Source organism: Rhinolophus sinicus, linkage group LG02 (genome assembly GCF_036562045.2).
Source record: "Rhinolophus sinicus isolate RSC01 linkage group LG02, ASM3656204v1, whole genome shotgun sequence".
NCBI classification, from domain to species: domain Eukaryota; kingdom Metazoa; phylum Chordata; class Mammalia; order Chiroptera; family Rhinolophidae; genus Rhinolophus; species Rhinolophus sinicus.
The window spans coordinates 45,004,552-45,027,082 of NC_133752.1; the positions used below are offsets into that span (position 1 = coordinate 45,004,552).

Here is a 22,531-nt window from a genome sequence, read left to right on the forward strand (position 1 = left end):
CCCTTTTGGGGCGGGCTGGCACCAATGGCTGCCGCGGCTGAGCCAAGGGGAGGGCGAGGTCCGCGGGCTGGAGGCGGGGAGAGGCCCAGGCCGGGGTGGGAGGCGGTAGGGGGCCGGGGGCTGAGATGACTGGGCCAGCGGGCTCCGCGAGGGGACAGCGGCGCCGGAGTGTGTTGGCCAAGATCCGACTGCTAGACATAGAGCGTTGGCGCCAGAATAGGATTGCTTGTCACTGGTGGGAAAGCGAGCGGGGCTGATCAGAGGTTGGTTTTGCAGATTCTGGGCTCTGGGTCTTCTTTATGCAGAGGTGACCGAAAGCCTTGGCTATAGGAAAAAAAGCTAGAGGGTAACAATTAAGGATGAGTTATTAAGTGTTTTGTTCCACGGTGAAGGAGTCCTCGGTTTTACTCGCTTTGGAATGACTGGAGTTAGTGCGGAGGCAAAACGCTGGGCTGCGCGGTGGAAGAGGTAGGAATGAGGTCGCTTGCAGCGGCGGGCGCTGCCATGGCCCTCCTTGAGAGTTAGGGATCCAAGAGGACAGAGGTGCTGGGGGAGTATTGGAGGATGGCGGCTGGAGGAGCATGAAAAGAAGTCACTGAGCAGGAGATCTTAAATTTTACCTTCTGAAAGACCCTATGTGGCCTAAAACCCAATAATGGATAAAGAAGTTTGTCCTGCCTAGCAATGAATCTCAGAGCTTCCTCCTCGTCCCCAAGGTCACAGTGCTTTCAGAGTTCCCCTGGTCCTGGTCGGATCCACAGAAAATCTGTTCAAAAAAACATTCTCACAAAGGTGACTTCTTGTGTCTGCTATCCCTCCACCACCTTTCAATTTGAAACACAGAAGCAGAACACTGGGCTTTAACCCAAAGGAATGATTTTCCTAATGGGAGAATTTCTGTGCCCTCGCTTTTTTGTCATTATCCACATTTAATTTTTTATGTATTTTTAAAAAGATTTTTATTAAAATATAGCTAATATATAAAATTATATTAGTTTCAGGGGTACACCATAGTTACTCAACATTTATGTACCTAAAGAAGTGATCACCATGATAAGTCCAGCAACCATCTGGCATCTCACCGCACTATCACAATATTATTGACAATATTTCCTATGCTGTTTATTACAACACCATCACTTATTTTGTACCTGGAAATTTAAACCTATTATTCCCCTTCACCTTTTACCCCCCTTTTTTAATTTTTCAATACAGTTAACATTCAGTATTACTTTATATTAATTTCAGGTGTATAGCATAGTGGTTAGACTTTTATATAATTTAAAAAGTGATCCCACAACTAGTCTAGTACCCATCTGGCACTATACATAGTTATTGCCATCTTATTGACTATATTCCCTATGCTTTACTTTGCATGCTCATGACTATTTTGTTACTACCAATTTGTACTTCTTAATCCCTTCATCTTTTTCACCCTGCCCCCCAACCCTCCTCCTATCTATCACTCTGGTAAATCTAGTACCCATCTAACACCATACATAGTTATTACAATATTATTGACTATATTCCTTATGCTATATCCCTATGACTACTGTGTAACAACAAATTTGTGCTTCTTAACCCCTTCACCTCTAACCTCCCCCTCCATCTAGCAACCATCAAAATGTTCTTTGTATCTATGAGTTTCTGTTTTGCTTGTTTATTTTGTTCTTTAGACTCCACATATAAGCAAATCACATTGCATCTGTCTTTCTCTGTCTGACATACTCCACTCAACACAATACCCTCCAGGTCTATCCATGCCACTGCAGATGGCAAGAACCCGGAATGACCAAGCAATATTCCAGCATAATTATGTACCACCTCCTCTTCATCCGTTCATCCATTGATGGATGCCCAGGCTGCCTTCACATCGTGGCCATTGTTAGCAATGCTGAAATGAACATATGGATGCATTTGTTCCCTTGAAGTAGAGCTTTGGGTTTCTTCAGATAAATACCCAAAAGTGGGATTACTGGGTCCTTCTTTGTCTCTTGTTATAGCCTTTGTTTTAAAGTCCTTTTTGTCTGGTATAAGTATTGCTACCCCAGATGTTCATTTGTTTGTTTGTTTGTTTGTTTGTTTGTTTCTATTTTCATGAAATATCTGTTTCCCACCCCCTTACTTTCAGTCTCTGTGTCTTTCAATCTGGAGTCTCTTGTAGGCAGCATATGGAAGGGTCTTATTTTCTTATCCATTCAGCCATCTATCTTTTGATTGCAGCATTTAATCCATTTACATTTAAGTAATTGTTGAGAGATATGTAGTTATTGCCATTTTATTGTTCATATTTTTTATCTTTTTTTTTTTTCATCTTAAAAAAGTCCCTCTAAGATTCCTTGTAATACTGGCTTGGTGGTGATGAACTCCTTTAGCTTTTTCTTGTCTGGGAAGCTCTTTATCTATCTTACCATGCTAAATGATAGCTTTGCTGGGTAGAGTAATCTTGGTTGTACATCCTTGCTTTGAATATTTTGTGCCAATCCCTTCTGGCCTGCAAAGTTTCTGTTGAGAAATCAGCTGATAGTCTTATGTGAGGTCCCTTGTAGGTAACTAACTGCTTTTCTCTTGCTGCTTTTAAGATTCTCTCTGTGTCTTTGACCTTTGGCATTTTAATTACGATGTGTCTGAGTGTGGGCCTTTTTGGGTTCATCTTGTTTGAGACTCTCTGTACTTCCTTGTATATCTGTTTCCTTCACCAGGTTAGGGAAGTTTTCCATCATTATTTCTTCAAATAGGTTTTCAATTCCTTACTCTGTCTCTTCTCCTTCTGATACCCCTATGATGCAAATGTTGGTACCCTTAATGTTGTTCCAGAGGCCCCTTAAACTATCCTCAGTTTTTTGGATTCTTTTCTTCTTTTTGCTGTTCTGAGTGTTTTCTGCTACCTTATCTTCTAAATTGCTGATTCGATCTTCTGCTTCATCTACTCTACTGTTGATTCCCTATAATGTAGTCTTCATTTCAGTGATCGTATTCTTTATTTCTGACTGGTCCTTTTTTATGTTTTCTATCTCCATTCTTAGGTTTTCTATCTCTTTGTGTCCCTGAGATCATTGAGCATCCTTATAACCAGTGTTTTGAACTCTATGTCTGATAGATTGCTTGTCTCCATTTTGTTTAGTTATTTTTCTGGAGCTTTGTTCTGTTCTTTCACTTGCAACATACTTATTTGTCTCTGCATTTTGGCTGCCTCCCTGTGTTAGTTTCTATGTGTTGGGTAGGGCTGCTATGCCTCCTGGTCTTAGTAGAGTGGCCTCATGTAGTAGGTGTCCTGTGGGGCCCAGAGGTTCACTCTCCCTGGTCACCAGAGCTGGGCACTCCAGTTGTAGCCCTTGTGTGTGTTGTGTGTGTCCTCCTGTTGTAGTTGAGCCTTGGTTGCTGTTTGCACATTAGTGGGAGGGATTTACCCTCAGGCTGATTGATTGTTAGGACTGATCATGAGTACAGAGGAGGAGCTGTTATGTAGGGACTGACACAAAGAGCAGGATTCACTTTAGCAGGGCATTGGTGCCTGCCCAGTCTGCCCTTTGGGTGTGTCATCCTTGGAGGCACCTGGGTGATGCTCTTGCTTGGTCCAAAGGTGGCCACCAGGCATGCCAGCCCCAGGGTCTCCTGAGAGGGGACCCACTGCAGGCCAAGTTCAGCTGCAATCTGTGTCCTGCCCAGGGCCCTTTGGCATGAGCCATAAAGCAATCTGCCACCCACACTGGGTTTGGAGGTACCTCGAGAGGCCAAGTTGTAAACCGAGGCCAGCTATCACAATTGCCAGGTTTAGGGCTGCTCAGCTAAGGTCATCTATGAAAATAATTACAATCTTTGAAGTTTCAATCACGCTGGACACCTTTAGATACACTGCGGACAACATTAACATAATGCCCTTATGTTCCAAAAGGGCAGCAATTTCACAAAATCCACGTCCCTCACAAATACATGTGGATCCCAAAAAGAATGATTCATTTGATATGAACCCTGAGAAGGAATTTCTCTGCTGAGATGAACTCCCTATGGTCAACTGAGGGCCCAGATTTTATAAATAAAACTCTAACAGCTATTTGTTGACAGGGATTTCTCACATGCTCTGTATACCGGCAAGAACCTCAGACTGAGTTCTTGGCTTCCCCCCACTGTGCCTGACTTGTTTACCCTGCCATCTGAGTCAACCAGCGCAGGGAAACTCTGGTTTCTTCTTTCTATCAATGGACTGAGAGACCTGCCTCCCCCAATCAGAACTATACAAATTGTATCCTTGTTTGTATCTATACCAACCAATCAGAACTGCACAATTTGGAAACCTCAGTTGTGTAAAATTGGGACCTGGGCAGGAACTTTCTCTATAAAAGATGGCTTCCCCTTTGTCTTAATGGAGCACAATTTAAGTTGCTACCTGTATCTCCCAGGCTGTAGCTCATTTTGCTCAAATAAATGCTTTTTACTCCTTGTTACAGTCTAACATGAATTATAGTTTACAGTCATAATCCCAATTTAGATATGGTATCACCAGAAAGAACTGAGGGAATAGCCAAAAAGGAGTCATGGTAGGAAGGGGTTACTTGAGGAGAAGAGAAATAGATTCCATTTTCATGTGTTAAATATGAGGTTTGTAATCAATCAGCCTTTGGGTAAATATATCTGGCACAAGACTCAAGTGTTTTTCATATGACATTTCATCTTAAGGAAAAAGTTAGTTATCAAAGACTCAAGCCTAAAGGTGGGATAGGAATGATGTCTAAACTATAAAGTACTATAACCTTCCTTACAAAATAAACAGCCAGAACCCTGGGAACTTACTCATATGTAATCAGTGAACATACCCATAGTACTTTATTTTATTTTCTTAATTGAGCCAACATAAACGCGATTTCCTCAGCAGCATGTCCTATTCCATTTACCAAAATGGCTTTCAATGGCCCAGCACCAACAATAGTCATAACATCAGATATTTAAATTGGTTTGAAGATGCCATGGTTTACTTTTTCTTTCCACTTCTATTGCTGTCTTTCATCCGTTTCTTTCTGACTTACCCTATATACTATATACTATATACTATATATTGACTATCTATTAATACTCTAACCAGGCCCTGTGGATACATTGGTGAGCAAACAGCACAGTCCATATAGTCTTGAAGGGGGAAGGACACATTAGCCAAATGATCACAGCAGGGACCACATAGTTGCTAACCATGATAATGTTTATGAAAGAAAAACATTCATGTTAAAAGATTTAACCCAAAAGAGAACTAAATAAAACTGAGCTCTAGTTAATGCTATCCATCCTGAAGTATTTAGGAGGAAGTGCACTAATGTCTGCAACTTATTTTGAAATGTATATTTTGAAAGATGGATTGAAGAATGGATGGAGGCATGGATAGGTATGTGCTAAATCCAGGATGGCAAAATGTTCATTACAGACTCTACCTGGTAGATATATGGGTTTCACTGTACATTACTTCCAACTTTTCTGTATGTTTGAAAAGTTTATATTTAAAAATGTTGGAAAACAAAAAAATAAATGGATAACAAAGTATGTAATCAATCCTAACCATAACCTGTAACAGGCAGAGGGGGTCCTGTGGTCCAGCTCTAGCACTGGGCAGATGAGGAGGCCCCAGTCACATGGGGGGTGATTCCCAGGCTGTTGTCCTTCCTCCTCAACAGAAGCCAATTTGCTCCATTCTTCACATCTCACTTCTTGAAATGCATATGCCTGTTTTGAAATTAAAGTAGTTTTCAGTACAGTAGGAATACTGTTTAATGATGATTGTTTTCTGTGTTTAACTTACTTGCCCCACAAACAAATATTTACTTGTTAAACTTAGAAAGAAACATACTTTGGTATCTCAGATCAAACTTGTGGGGGAAAACCTAGGTCAGCCACAACATTCTGTCTGTCGGGTATACTTCTGAATAAGTGCCTTCCCCTCAAGGAACGGAAAACACTGATTATTTATTTGACAGGTAATGTGTGTGTACCCTGTAAAGCTACATAATGACAAAGGTGTTTCTTGGTCCTTCCTCCACCCTACCCCCAAATCCTCATTTTGTCAGTCTAGTCAATACTCAAGGGAAAAATCAGTTGTAAAACATTTTTCACATTTTTCACTGTTTCTGATTGTTTAATACAGGTTATCCAAGAAACCCATATATACCCAGGTTAAATTATCTAAGCTTATTGAACACTGTCCTATAACACAGAGCATTGATTTATTAATGTGAACAATCTTAAAAGAACTATATCATGGTAAATCAATATTGCCGTCAATCAAATAATCATTAAGTATTTATTGAATGTCTTCTAATGTAGTGTTGCTAGACAAGAAGCATCATTCCTGACTACAAAGTACTCACACCCATTATGACTATTCCTTTGTTTTTCTTGAAACTTCATAGTTTGTTTGTATTTTTTTTTTCTTTCAAGACATTTTTGTGAAGCACAAGCACCTTACCTTCAATATAAGAAACTAACTAGTACTATCTAGGTTAAAATTAATTAATGTTAACAAGATTGGATGGTTGAGCATTTCCTAATGATACTGTAAGGGTGAGCATTGGTTTGTCCCTGAAGAATGCATGCAATAAAACCTTTAGGAAGTAACTTGAAGCTTTCTTTTTCCACAGGGTCCCAAAACTCGCACTCTTGTAAATGGTCTCCAGCCTACCACTGTGACTGCACTGAAAAAATGAGTCCTTGGGGAATGCATCAAAGAACATGTGACCATATTTTAACTGCCAAAAATCAGGCTGCTGTTTTATCCTTCTAGATACACACACAAACACCAAATTCTTCAGAAGTTTACTTGTGTCAAATTAAAATAGAATCATCAAAATCAAGGGAAAAAAACAACCCTTTCTTTGAAATTTGATGAAACCTGGGTCAAATAAAATTTGAGGAATGTCATTATAGAGAAGCTAATGTGAGCCTATAGAATTTCAAAAGGACATACATATAAGAGAATTAGATTTATAAGTTGGTCGTAAATTCTGAAAATCATGCATAATAAATAGTTTGCTGTTTTAACATTATCATACACGATATGTTTGATGACATTATATGATATGTTAAATGTGTTATCTCTTGTAGCAATGCGTAGGTCGTGAGTGCAGTGCATTTTCCTTCATTCTAGCAGAAGCTTCTGCAATGTGTTGCCTTGGTTGATTTCTCCTTCTCATTTTTACTAAATCTATATACCTTGTCGACCTTAGGAACATCCAAACGTGTAAAGAATTTTTTATTGGAATCAAACAGGATACTCCTGGAAGCAAGATCTCAACAGACTGAGAAAAATGCTTCGGAGAGTAACAGTTTGCAGTTTTTTTTAATGCATTTGAGATTAAGGAGGGAATGTAAGGAAGATTATATGGAGGTAAGAGAAAGCAAGACAGATATTAGATACTTCTTCCCTCCACCCCCACCTCTTGTACACTTTAGAAGGAGGAGTCTGAAAGGCAGCATTTTAAAGGTGTGTTAACCTAGATGCACAGAAACAATAGGGCTTGCTTAAGGAAAGATATGACTTTTGGTAAAGAAGTTATACACCTGGGGCATGAGTACCCACCATAACCTGCCCATTTGGGAATTTATGATCAGATCACCCTGTGAGGTCACTTTCCATAGAACCCCTTTTTTACATCCACAACCTTTAACATACTCCAGAAGAAGTAAGTAATCATGGGGGTTCTATCCATAAAGCTGATACATATTACTTAATATAAATCTGTAAAAAAAATATTATTGTTTGTGTTTTCAAACTTTATGGCTACCTTTTATATAAAGGGGAACTGATATTCAACTTTCTACTATTTTCGCAATTTTGTTTTCATCCTAATTGTAAATAAAAGCCCAGTGAAATCAGACATTATATAGACTTTTATGTTGTTGACCAACAAATTATTCTTAACTCATAGGTATTTAATCTCTTATCTTATAAATACCATAGCTGATTCTGTTTCACTCTTTCCGTTGGCTTTTGAAAGCCTAGAGCAAAAAGTGTGTCCAACCTCTACAGAATCTTATTGCATGCATTTTGAGAAGAAACCTCATTTCAAGGTTCATTTTAATTTTCCTCTGTCATTTTCCCATTATACTCATTTTCTTACCTACTTAAAAAAACATGTTTTTCTCTTCACAAATAAATATCTACTATATAAAATGTGTAAACTACATATAAGAAAAAAGAAAATAAAAATAATCTGTCCTTTCACCACCCAATTTTAGTTCTTAATATTTTGGCATTTTCCAATGCATGTATATGCATTTTATACATAATATTTTACAATATATTTTTTAAATTTAACAATATATTGAACATCTTCAGTAGAATTGAATACTATTCTACAACATCATTTTAAACAATTGCACATATCCACAAAATGGATATAATACAATTTAAGCAATTTCCGTATTGTTGCATGTTTAAATTATTTTCAATTCTTTGCCATTATGAACAATAGTGAAACATAGCTATGCACAGTGAACATAGCTAAATATTTGCCCTCACCCTTAATTATTTTATTAAGATAAATTCCTAAAAGTGGAATTGCTAGATCAGGCAGAATGCAGACTCACAGTTTTGTGGCGTACTGCCAATTTTCCCTAACAAAAGAGGGCACCAACTGAAAACACACATAATGTCTAAGTGGACCCCCCTTACCAGTAATGGGGTTGTTTTGGTTTGGTTTTCATTTTGTCCCTCTTACGGTATTAATTTTGTCAGCCACCTTAAATATTGAACAGAACATGTGGGATATAAACAAAAATAAACCCCCCCAAAAAATTTAGTAAAATAAAAAGCCATGTAGCACACATCTAAAAATTAACTTAGGTAAGATGCTTTTAAATATTCAGATCAAAAATTATCTAATTGCATAAAAATGTAAAATTGGGATTGTTGCTCCTTTGCTAAAATTCTGTTTAATGTCATGTGTTTCCCCCAGTGCTCCCACATACCTGCCAAAAATAAAAGCTTTCAGAAAGGAAGTTCTGTACAAATGCAAACTGTTGTTAATCATTTTCATCTTCAGTACACATGCAGAAGCCAAATACCACGTTTCCCTGAAAATAAGACCTAGCCGGACAATCAGCTCTAATGCGTCTTGTGGAGCAAAAATAAATATAAGACTGGGTCTTACATAATATAGTACAATATAAGACTGGGTCTTACATCAATTTTTGCTCCAAAAGACGCATTAGAGCTGATTGTCTGGCTAGGTCTTATTTTCGGAGAAACATGGTACAATCAGTTGATGGTTCACCAACTTCCGTAGCAAAATAAAAAACAAAATGTCAGAATCTGTGTCATCCAGCAATAGAATGGTAGCCAGAGAAGGCATTTGACTGTCCATTTCTCAAAAAGAAATCTTAGTGTCACAATTTATAACATCCATTGTGGTCCAATCACCTTTGCCATCAATCACCTTGTTATATGTACCAGGGAGTCCCAGGCTTTATTGGAGAAAATAACCTTACTGACCAACCATCAGGCATGTGCTTTGAATTCTTTTGTAGCCTTTAGGGGTGGATTTGTAGTATTCCACCCAAGTTCTTACCCAGTTCCCTTTTTGTTTAACTGGATAAAATTTCAAGTTAGGTTTATAGCTGTCAGCCTAGAATCAGATAAAACGACTTGCCCACTACCTGGAATGAAACATGCACCTTGGATCTTATTAGCATATGTTCCGATAATTTGTATTTATGTTTCTGAGGGTAAATGGCTTGGAAGGTGTAGTGGATTAAATAGTCTCCCCCCCAAAATTCAGGTCTACCTGCAACTTCAGAATGTGAACTTATTCGAAATAGGGTCTTTACAGATGTGATTCGTTTTGTTAAGATGAGATCATACTGGATTAGGAGGACCCTAAATCCAATCACTGGTGTCCTTATAAAAAAGCCATGTGAACACACAGAGACACACAAGGGAAACACCATGTGAAGATGGAGACAAGATTGGAGTGATGTGTCTATAAGCCAAGGAATGCCAAGCAACCACCAGAAGCAAGGAAAGAGACATAGGGAATAGCCTCCAGAAGGTACCAAATTGCCAACACCTTAATGTCAGACTTCAGCCTCCAGAATCATGAGATAATACATTTCTGTTTTGAGCCACACAGTTTGTGGTACAGAGGTAATTTTGTTGCTACAAAAAAGCATCTATTATAGGCTTTTAATGTAGTCCTACTGCCACCTCTGTCACCAGGTTGATTGCCAGGACTGAGCGACTGATTAGGCATCTTACTGTGGAGTTCCCTTTCTCTGAGAGCTCCATGTGTGTTCTTCCTAAAGTGCCAACTCAATCAAAAAGAATGACATTTCCAAACAAAGTGTATTCTTAGTCAAGGTTTATTCTGTGGCTAGATCTTTCCAACAAACACTGACATCCCTTTGCAAGCAAATGTAGGTGAGCTAAATATGTTTCATAAAGTGCCCCTCTCCACTTGATATGTTGTTATAATATCAGTCAAATCATAGCTCTATACCAGTTTCACTCAGAAAGCATATACAGTTATATAAGATTGAAGTTACACAAACCTTGATCTTGATGAAATTCTAGTCATTTTAAAGATAAATCATTACATATGTTTTCTTTGATATCATAGCAGAGCACGTACCCTTTATGATTTGACTATAATAGTAAAAGGTGAAAAATATTTAAATTTGTTTTACTTTCTTATTGAATTAATATTTATCCCATAAAGCAAGACTGAATGTTAACGTGAAACTTCATGTCTATGGAAAGGACCCAAGAAAATCAATCATACCCATAGGAAACTCCACCAAGTACAAACCTAGTCCACTCTTTTATATTATTAAAAGGAAATCTTGACATTAATAATTTTTATTGTTTTTAAAGTCAGCATTATATTACAAAACAAAATGGAAACTCTTTATTTTAATCTGTACAGAGATGGAAAACCAGTTACCTAAATAAATTGCTTAGGAGGGGTGGCCGGATGGCTCAGTTGGTTGGAGCATGAGCACTGAACAGCAGGGGTGCCAGTTCAATTCCCACATGGGCCAGTGAGCTGCGCCCTCCACAACTAGATTGAAGAAAACAAGCTCCTGCTGAACTTCCAGAGGGGTGGCCAGATGGCTCAGTTGGTTAGAGCGCGAGCTATCCACAAGGTTGCTGGTTCAATTCCCACATGGGATGGTGGGCTGAAGACTAAAGATTGAAAACAGCAACTGGACTTGTAGCTGAGCTGCGCCCTCCACAACTATATTGAAGGACAATGACTTGGAGCTGATGGGTCCTGGAAAACACACTGTCCCCCAATATTCCCCAATAAAATTTTTAAAAATAAAAAATAAAAATAAATAAATTGCTTAGGGAAGAGATTCTGACCCCCAGGTCAGCCTCTGAAGTATTCAGTGGACTAGACTATGCTGCATCTAAGCTATCTGGAGAAGTATCTCCAGTATATACTAAGACTGACAGCAACTTTAACTACAGAAACATTTTACTTAGAGATCAACTAGGCAACTCTTGATGTACACTGAAAAAAAAAAAAGCTGCTACTAATTAGAAGCTTCCTAAGCTTTCTATAATAGGTCTCATCTATTCTTCAAAAAGAGATTGCCGATGATAATTATTTACTGAGTTATTTAATATCCATTTTGTGGAGATATTAGTATTTGTAATATTAATATTTAGGAAACTCGATTAAGAAATATGGATGAAATATAGTGTAAAACAGAAGAAGAGAATCTTTCAAAGAACACATTGTCAGAAAATAAAATAACTGTCACCAGAACAGCAGCCTCTTTCTGGAAACACCAGAAGCCCTGAAATGGGTCTAGTAAAGGGTAAAAGAAGCAGGAATTAGCAGCATCGAGCTGCAGCGCAAGGATGACTGTGGAGTTCCTGTGTGTTGCCCTTTCTGCTTCCTTTTGCTCTTTGCTCTTTCTCCTCCGCCCTCTGGTACTTCGTGCCATTAGGGCATGATTCTTAACTTTATTTTGTGATCTTCTATCCTTTTAAGGATTTGACAAAAGTTATATGTTGTCTTCACAAAAATGGTGCATATGCGAAGTCTGACAAGTAGGTTCGCAAACGTTGCAATGATGTTGCTAACCTTTTTTGATATCAGAGGGATTATTCATTATGAATTTGTACCAACTGGACAAACAGGTAACCAAGTTTACTATTTAGAAGTGCTGAAAAGGCTGCGTGAAAAAGTTAGACGACATGAACTTTTTGCCAACAATTCATGGCTCTTACATCACGACAATGCACTAGCTCACACGGCACTGTCTGTGAGGGAGTTTTCAGCCAGTAAACAAATAACTGTATTAGAACACCCACGCTACTCACCTGATCTGGGCCCCAATGATTTCTTTTCTTATCTGAAGATAAAGGAAATATTGAAAGAAAGACATTTTGATGACATTCAGACATCAAGGGTAATACGACAACAACTCTGATGGCCATTCCAGAAAGAGTTCCAAAATTGCTTTGAAAGGTGGACTAGGCACTGCCATCGGTGCACAGCTTCCCAAGGGGAGTACCTCAAAGGTGACCATAGTGATATTCAGCAATGAGGTATGTAGCACTTTTTCTAGGATGAGTTCACGAACTTAATTGTCACACCTCGCATTCATGTAATTCTGAATAGCATTCTAAGAGTATTCATGGATTCTGCATCCAGGGCTCTTCCTCTTCATTATAAACCTTTGCCTAAATTGCTTGCCAAATCTAAGACCCTAATAAGCTCATTCATTCTGAAATGCAGGAAGGTTTAATATTTGGCCATTCTCTCCCGAAAGGGAATTTTAAGTGAGGTGACTTCATCTCTAACTGATTTAATTGATCTAAATAACAAAAGCATCATTGTGCAATGTGAGAGCTGCATTTTGCCTCCTAAGGGCCCCTTCCTGAAGACTCAAAAGCTAATCCTCATATAAGGTAAGCTTGATTTTTTATGTCCCACCCCCAGAACCCAAGCAAAATATATAAAATTGAACTCATCTTTCCCCCAGGAATTAATTCCCCTTCCATTGCCTTCATAATCTAGGTTTAGAATCTTAAAACTACTGTGATTCTTGATTAAGTCTACAGCTATTACTTGAGTAGCTCTTATGTGAAACTACATTTAGTATTATAATCCCATTTCACATATACATATGCATAAAATATATTTTGTTCTAGCATAAAACTGTTCTAAGTCAAAATTATATGTAGAACCCATATAAATGTTCATTTGATTTAAGATAATACAATGCAATGTACTTTTAAAAACAAATGTATTAATTAAGGTTGAAAATGGGAGGTTGTAATCAATATGGTTTTTGACCAGAAATAGTTAAATCTTATTCTAGGTCAGTAACCTCTTCCCTAAGGTTCCCTTAAGGAAAACATAGGCGTTGAGGAAGAAGGGAAAAAAAACTTGTTAGAAAAAACTGTTACTAGAGAAGCTTTAATGAACGTCAGACCTCAGTGTAGAATTTTAGGGAACTAGTCTGGAACTTGGAAAAAAACTACCTTTTCCTAAACTTCATGAGCCTAACGGTTCCTAGAGCCAAAATAGGACCTAGCCACGATTTCTGCCCCACAGCTCAAATCTAAGTCTTATGTTTTGGTATTCTAATGCTCACTACCATCTTATGTAACCCCTACCAGAAGACTCTACTCTGAATCAGCAGCCTTTAACTTTACGAACCCATAGCAGTTCCTCCTCCTTGGAGGAGAGAAGAAATCGCATGGCCAACAATTTGGGGAAAGAAAGATAAATTCTTCCCTTAGGTCACATAGCAAAATAAAGTCCAGATAAGCTGAAGAAATAACAACAGAGGCGGCTGGTTGGCTCAGTTGGTTGGAGCACAGTGCTCATAACCCCAAGGTCACCAGTTCGATTCCCACATGAGCAAGTGAGCTGCGCCCTCCATAATTGGATTGAAAACGGCAACTTGACTGGGAGCTGATGGGTACTGGAAGAACACACTGTTCCCCAATAAAAGTTTAAAAAAAAATAAAATAAAATAACACAAGTTTCAGAAAAAAAATTAAGTGATCACTTATCAATTTTGCACAGGAGAAGGACTCTCTAAGCGTGGTACCATGAAACAAAATGGAAAAGATTGATGGGCTTTTTTGCTTGAAACTTAAAGCAGAAAATCAAACAAAAAAAAAGTGAAAGCAACATCTAGGAAACTTGTAAAAGGTAAACATCTGGGAAAATATTTACACTATATATGATAGAGTCTTTTTCAATAGACAAGAAAAAAATACTCCAAAAAATAGCAGCGGTCTTGATTAGGTAATACACACACACACACACACACAGACACACACACACACACACACATTAAGGGCCGACCTATCTACCATTTTCAAGGAATCGCTCTCTGAAGAGAAAACATTTAAGCTTAAATCTTAAAGATGGGAAGAAACACCAGGCAGAGGCGGAGCATCCCTGGCAGAGGGAGCAGCACATGTGAAAGTTCTGAGGCTGAGAAGAGCTTGTCTTTGTTAAGACACTGAAAGGACTGCCAGATTGCCAGTGTGGCTGGAGCAGAGTGGGCAGAAAGGGAAGAGGCAGGGGTTAAGTTGGGAGAAAAATGCAGGGATATATCATTATAGAGGGTTTGATTTTATTATAAATGCAATGAGAAGCCACGGGAAGGTTTTAAACAGCTCACTGCTTCCTGGATAAATGACAAGGGTGAATGAGGCGCAACAGTACAATTAGAAAGACCAGTCAGAATGTTACTGAAGCTAGTACAGTAATCCCAGCTAGAAATGATAGTGGCCTGGGTTCAGATAATGGCGGTACAAATGAAGAGAAGCAGATGGAATCAAGATCAATTTTAGAGGCAGAAGAGAGAAGAGTGGGGGTGGGGGGCTCTGAGACAAAACCTAAGAAAAGTCCTAGATTTCTGGCTTGAGCAGCTGGTCAGATGGTGATGCTCTTTACTAAGGTGAAGAGGATTGAAAGAGGAACAGATTTTAAAATGTAAATCAAGCGTATCCTCTAAAAGCAGATCCCTGAGGGTTCCTCTCTGTTTCAACTTTGCTTGCCAGCATATACCCAGCCTGTAGCACACTGTCTGACACAGTGTGCAGTGTTTGTTGCATTAATGAATATTAATTGAACTGGGTTTAACGACAATCCTGTAACATCTTACAAAAGGGTATTCAGTAAACTTAAATGATATATTAAACAGACATGGGATATAGCTAAAAGATTCACATTTCAAATTTATGCATCAAGTGACAGTGATAACGTAATGTCTTCTACACAGGTGAGCCTTATGTAAAAGCAAAGAAATGTTTTACAGAATGTCGGATGTAAAGAATGTCTGCTACTGTAAATTAGTACTCCAGGAAGCTCTTCAATTCTATTGTTTTAGAAAATTGACTCAAAAACACTGCAGCCTCACACCATTGGCTTGGTAGACAGGGGAGCAAACTGTTGATGCTTGTCAGATTTGATAAGCTAAGGAGGAGCCCTCAAATGATATTGAGACCAAAGTAGTATTTAGCTTTCAAACTACTATGAGGGCAACATGATTTTTAGCATAATCACATTGACATGCTACTTGTATGTCCCAGCTCTACTAGAATATGGATTATTCATTGTGGGAAAAGGAGAAATCCTGTACAGAAGGATACAAAATTTATCTTTGTTGGTGTTCCACCAAAAGATATCTACGAGTAGACTTCAATACTTTCCTTAGGTAATTGGCATCTAGTGTCCTTATTATTCCAATAAAGTCTTTTCAAAATTTGGTACTAGCTATCACTGAAAATCAGATTTGATCAGAGAGACTTCAAACTCAGTTCAATTTACCCAGAGCTGGAGTTTTATATCTTGTCTAAGTGAGATTTAAAACAAAAACAAGCCAAAAAATTTCTAGGAGACATAAGCAAAACATTTTTTTAAATATTCTTCAAGTATCAAAAAGAATTATTAATTCCACAAGCAATTCCACTTCTAAGTATGTACCCCAAAGAATTGAAAGCAGAGTCTCAAAAAGATATTTGTACACCCATGTTGATAGCAGCACTGTTTACAATAGCCAAAGATAAAAGGAACCCGAGTGTCCATCAACAGATGAATGGACAAACAAAATGTCTATATGTATAACGGAATATTAGTATTCAGCCTCAGAAATGAAAGACATTCTAACACATGCTACAACATGGATGAACTTTGAACACATTATGCAAAATGAAATAAGCCAGTCACAAACAAAATACAAATATTGTATGATTTCATTTGTATAAGTAACCTACAGTAGTCAAATTAGTCGAACTCATGGGGACAGAAAGTAGAGTGGTCATTGACAGGGTTGTGGGGAAGGGAAATGGGGAGCTAGTGTTTAATGGTCACAGTTTCAGTTTGAGAGGTTTAAAAAATTCTGGAGATGGATGACGGTGATGGTTGTACAACAATGTGAATATATTTAATGCTGTTGAACTGTGTATTTTAAAATGATTAAAATTGTCAGTTTTATTTTATGTGTATTTTATAATTCAACAAATAATAATTTATTAATTAACTTTAAGTAGTAAGCGTTCAGCCCTATGAACAATATTATAATCATCTGACAGCGTAAGACATTTAAGAGTGGGATCCCAGTCACAGAGCTTTCTTCCATACATCTGGCACAGTGGGTTTTAGTGAATAAATAGGAATGTCAATCTGAGTCAACAGTATGATGAATGTGGTTGCCTAAAAGCAAATGTCTAGAATAATTTTACCTAGAATGATAAAAGGGTAGTCCACCTCTCTTCTCTTCTGACCAGCCCACATTAAGTTCTGTTCAGCTAGACGGAAACCCTTTCAGAAAAACAGAGACAAAGTGAAACAAATTCAGGGAGGAGTAACCAGAAGTAAAAAAGAATCTGACAACTAGTTTATGGGAAATAACTGAAGGATGACACACTGGCTGTAATGCAAAGGAGTGACTTGTTTCTTCTTGACTAGGAAGTAGAAAAAAGGCCAAATTTTGGAAGCTACACAGTAAGACAGGTTTTGGATCAGTGGAAGGAAGAACTTTCTGACAGTTTCCATAGCACTTTATCAGTACTTCTCTTGTAGAACTTTCCACTTTCTATCTTTAACTAAAGTTACTTCTAGAAATTGCCTCAATATCCATGTACCACTTTCAGGCGCACCTATTAGGCCCTGAAATACTTGTTGAATGAATTGAAGAGTGTGAGAATGATTAAACAAATGACTATCAGAACTAGCAAAAGATGCAACTGATCTGTCCTGCGAGGGAAGGCATCCAAACACAGGCTAGTTACCTACTTGGCAGAGCTATTATGCAGGAGACACAAGTTTCGTTTACTTGGTTGGATTAGATGACTTTTAAAGGCCTTCCAAGACCTGAAGATCTATGGTTTCATGACCTAGGTTTAAGTCCTGGCATTGCCATTTAGTAGCATGGTGACATTAGGTAAAGTCAATTAGCTGCTTTGCTCAAATAGGATTATAATATATACCCTGCTTGCTACATAAATTATTTGGAAGATCAAAATAACATTTTAAAACAAACAAGAAAAACAAAACAAGAAAGATAATTGCATCCTTACCTTGATTGACTGGAAGTCTTGCACGAACTTTGAGAGCCCTGGGAGGGGTGGGTGGAAGCCTGGGCTGGAGTGGGGGGTGGACGACAAGAGGAACTGGCTGTATTATAGGGCTTCCCCCTGAGGGTAAGGTAGAATTAACCCAAACGCTGTGTACCAAGGGGCATAACAATTTCAGCCTTGATGAGGGTCAGTGTCCTATCTGTCTATGGTGGGTCAGTCCTACGAGGGAAGGAATGCCTCAAGAGTACACTCTCATATGCTGCAGAGGGCATAGGGAATAGAAAACAACCACTGGGGCAGGTGTTTCTAGATTGATCAAAGTCTCAGCCAAGTAGATGGTATTCATATGAGGCAGAAGCCAAGGATATAGGTCCTGGTGGATGGAAGCAAAGAAAGGCTGTTGCTCAACTTAGGTATTTGATTCTAGCCTTAGGGCATTAAAATGGATGCCAGGCCTCAGCTGATGAGTCTGGTGCTGCAACTGCACTTCCCACCTTGGTGAAAACAGACTCTTTACCTGCCTTAGGTTAAACCTGTATGAAGAAACCATCACGGAATACAAGTGAATCAGGGGAGAGACAACACTAAACTAGGAAAGTGACCTGCAATTGATAAATGGCTATACAGGTGTACACGTTTATAGCTTAATAATTAGAAAGCTGCCTCTGGAGTCAGATGTCTGGAATTGAATCAGAAATGATTCATTTGACTTAGTAATGGGCCCCTGCCTTACCTTTCTGTGTCTCCATTTCTCCAATTGTAAAATGAAGATAATAATAGTACCTACCTCATAGGGTGGTCTGAGGTTAAATAAGATAATGTGATGAAGCACTTGGAACAGTACCTAGCATATAATCAACTCTCAATAAATATCAGCAAATCTTTTGCCTAGAGCTCAATGATCTATTTTGATATACATACGGAGGTCATTTTTTTTCTGCTCAACAATCTACTGTCAAATTATGTCTTTGATTGTCTTCTTCCAATGGTTCTCAACCAGGAGTGATTTTTGCTCTGAGGGACATCTGGCATTATCTGGAGAAATTATTGGTTGTCACAAGTTAGGGGGAGGGGGTCTACTGGCATCTAATTAGTAGAGGTCAGAGATGCTGCAAAAACATCCTAAGATCCAGAGATGCTGCTAAACATATACATGCCAGCCCCCACAACAAAGAATTATCTGACCCCAAATTCCTATAGTGCCAGGGTTGAGAAATCCTGACCTATACTCATTTCTAGTAACCAGAAGAATTTCATCTACAGCAACTCTGAAGGAATGAGATGGTATATTCTCTTTCCTTCACTTTCCAGAGCTCTAATATTCTGAAAAAATAGACTGTACATAAAGCTGCAACCCCCAGTGGGCACTGCCACAAGGACTGTTCTAATTCTTATCCCTTCTTACAGTGTTCTGGAGTTGGGGGTGTGGTAGGATTTCTACATCCCAGAATGCAATGGGCCAGTTTGATTCCTTCCTAGATCTTACCCAGTTGCTTTCAGGGAGGTGCAATTCTCAGATGGATATTTGTTGATTTGTAGGGTGGAAGTAGGTGGGCATACGGAAACCTGCAATCTGGCTGCTTCCGAAAGTATGGCCAACACATTCAAGGCAGGGGAGGGGAGATGAAAGGTCTTTATAACTACTTTCAATTCGGAAGAATCATTCTGTTTCCAGGAGTATAATGCAGGTGGTCTGTCAAAACTATTTTAATTTTTCAGTTGTGTTTTGTTGCTTCATGGATGATAGAAATTCATTTTAGATCCTGGCAATAGACCCAGAAATCCTAACATATTTGGAGGGAGAGTTTGAGGTTTTCATCTTTCCTGAAACATCACAAGTCTTTTCACTGATAACTAGGAAAGGCTGCCAAGGCTCAAAACCAGGTGTCCTTTAAAATCATTACTTTCTGTATATTCCTGCTGAATTCTTTTGAAAGGGGCACATGAAGGCATGGGAACTTCCTCTAGGGTTATCAGTAAATCTGTTGTGAGAATTTTCCTTTTCTCAGATTCTCAGAGTTGTTAGATTTCAAATCAATGTAAAGAAGTGGGGGGGGGGTGAAGAGAAGCTCTGATCTCTTGGGGTCACCATCCTATCATCTTATCCCAGAATTCCAGATTTCCAGAAGTCAGAGTAGGCACATGGTCCATAGTTTACTGGTCCTTAGTGACACTGCCTGGTAGCAGTGTGAATAAATAGTTATATTGCACAAATTTCCAATTTCAGGTCTAAAATAGTCTACTAAAAAAATGACACCTAATCCAGAGATTAAGCTTTATAAGATCTGGAAGTGGCTGGATTGTAAATCTAATGAGCTTTATGTTCCATGTGCACATAAAGAATGTTTTTTAATGAGTGGTGAGTAAGCTAAATTTTTATTTTCTTCTCCAAATGGCTGTGGATTTTCTTTTTCTCAGTGAACACTGATCTTGAATACACACAAACGCTAAAAAACCAGCTGTTTTTTTTTATGAGCAAAAGGCAGACTTCAGTAGTTTTTTATAACATATACATATCCTTCACTCTATTAAAGTGCAACAAACAATGTTTTAATTAAAATCCAGTGAATACTTTTCCTGATCTTTTTCTCCCTGTACAGTCTTGCCCCCATACGTTTTGCATCTGATACCCAAGAAGAAGTATCAGCAAAATATAATTTTTCAGACAACAGAATCAAATTACCAACTTTATTTTAAATGAAGGGTTTATGATTAAAAATTACCCATTTATGTAACTTTAATTATAGACTTCATGAAGAAAAAGAGTGCCATTATACCAATTTTACATAGTGATAGAACAATTTTTGGTTAGGAGATGGTCGAAGGCCACATACACTTTATTAACTGCCACCAACTGAACTAGGGCCATAACCCTGAATTTCTGAGTGCTTATTCCATCAGGAAAAATACATTGTCAAAACTGATTATTTTGGAGGATCTTCTTTGGTGCAATACTATATTATATAAATTGAATGTGTCTAATTGGAAACTCACAACCCTTTCAGCACATATTTAGAAGCCAATTGTATTAGGGCTGCCATAACAAAGTACCACAGACCGAGTGGTTTAAACAACAAAAATTTGCTTTCTTACAATTCTAGAGATTAGAAGTATGAGATCAAGGTTTTAGAAGGATTGGTTTCTTCTGAGGCCAATCTGTTTGGCTTGTAGAGGGCCATCTTCTCCCTAGGTCTTCACATGCTCTTCACTCTGTATGTATCTCTGTCCTACCTCCCTCTTCTTATAAGGATACTAGTCATATTGGATTAGTGCCCACTCTAATGACCTCATCTTAATTTATTTGCCTCTTTTATCCTACCTCCAATATAGTCACATCCTGAAGTACTAGGGGTTAGGACTTCAACATATGAATTTTGGAGAAACACAATTCAACCCATAACACTGTCAAATATCCAGAAATAGCAAAATTAAAACCATTAGATTGATAAATAGTATTTAGTAAAATGTTATCATTATATAAGAACAGTTCATGAACTGGGAGCTTTCAAATTTAAAACTAATATGAAGCTTGGGGGGCATTATACTATAGGAGGTCTCATAAAGTAAAAATGGGAAGTTGTTTAACCTTTACAGTGATTGGTTATTACAATGGAGGTTTCCAGATAGGGCTGGGGATTGGTTAAAAGTGATTATCCTATACCATTTGCACAATGACAACATTTTATTTATGATCATCGGAGGCATTTACAAAAACAAAACAAAACAACAACAAAAAAACCTAAGTTAACTTTTACTTACATTCAAGAAATAAGTTAGTTAGTTGTACTTGTTGGCTTACATGATTTTGTCTGCCAGGGAATTTTCAGGCCCAGTCTCCATTTTGTATTTAATTTTAACAACACCAATTCACAGACTTTCCATATTTTTCATCTGGTTTAAGTGAAATAGAGTAGTTCCTGATAACCGTTGCTATACAGAAAAATTGTATGTAAATCATATGCAAATTGAAGTCAGATTACAGCACAAGCATAGGTTGTTTGGAGACTCCCAAATGCTTATGGTTAAGGGTGGCAGACTTAGGGACCAACAAATCTCACAAGCCTCAGGATGTCAAAGACCAATCAAGAATAACAGGTGTAATGGAAATTACACACTTACATGTGTAAAGACTTTGGTTAGATATACCTGAGATTTTGTACCTGAGCCTCCGGTTTGTACTCCTAGTCCATCCTTCTAGGACCTGGGGAAAAAACAAAAGGGTTAATGAGAGTTCAAAAGAAAGCTTTAGAAAATATTTTCAAACCAAGGCTACTTTCTACTTTTGCTTTTCATTTTAAAGCCATGGACATTCAAAGTCCGCACAGGCTATCATTGCTCTAAAACGTGAACCATCCCACTTATCTTTGGGGTCATTCCCATCACTAATTTGTTTATTCCCACAGATGACTTATTTACTAGCTGTGATACTCAGCGTCCCTAAGCTGCATTATCCTCATCTTTAAAATAGGACTAAAACTAGTACCTACCTCACAGGGTCGATAAGAGAATTAAATGAGATGATGGCATTAAATGTCTGGCACAAGATAAGTATGTAATAAATATTAGCCAACATCAGTTAAATTCCATGAGGGCAGGAGCTATATCTCGACTGGTAGCTACTGTGTACCCAGTTCCCGGGAAATAGGGAAATAGGCAGCAATTCAATAAATAAGTGTTCATAAGAAAAAGGAAAATCCTAATGAGTTCTGACACATATTGTCATAAAGTTCTACAAGTCATAGTAACATTTTTAGGAGTCACCTTGTTGAAAGTTATATATTTCAAACTTAATATATGTGACCATGGTTTACATACTATTTATAGCTCATGAGTCACAGGATCTGTCTGTGTAATATATTTTACACACACACACACACACAATACACAACACACAACACACATGACAGTTTTTAATGCTTTTGGGAAGTCATCTTTCAAAATACCCTAAAATTGTAATTGTATTTCCTATTTCTACTTTAGTTATTTTTTTCTCTT

The 22,531-nt window shown here is 38.1% G+C and overlaps 1 pseudogene; it reads right to left on the reverse strand.

Annotated features, from left to right (window-relative positions):
* Window positions 1-5,574: 5,574 nt before the first annotated feature.
* LOC109452266 (uncharacterized) overlaps window positions 5,575-22,531 on the reverse strand; it is a 51,139-nt pseudogene continuing 34,182 nt past the window's right edge.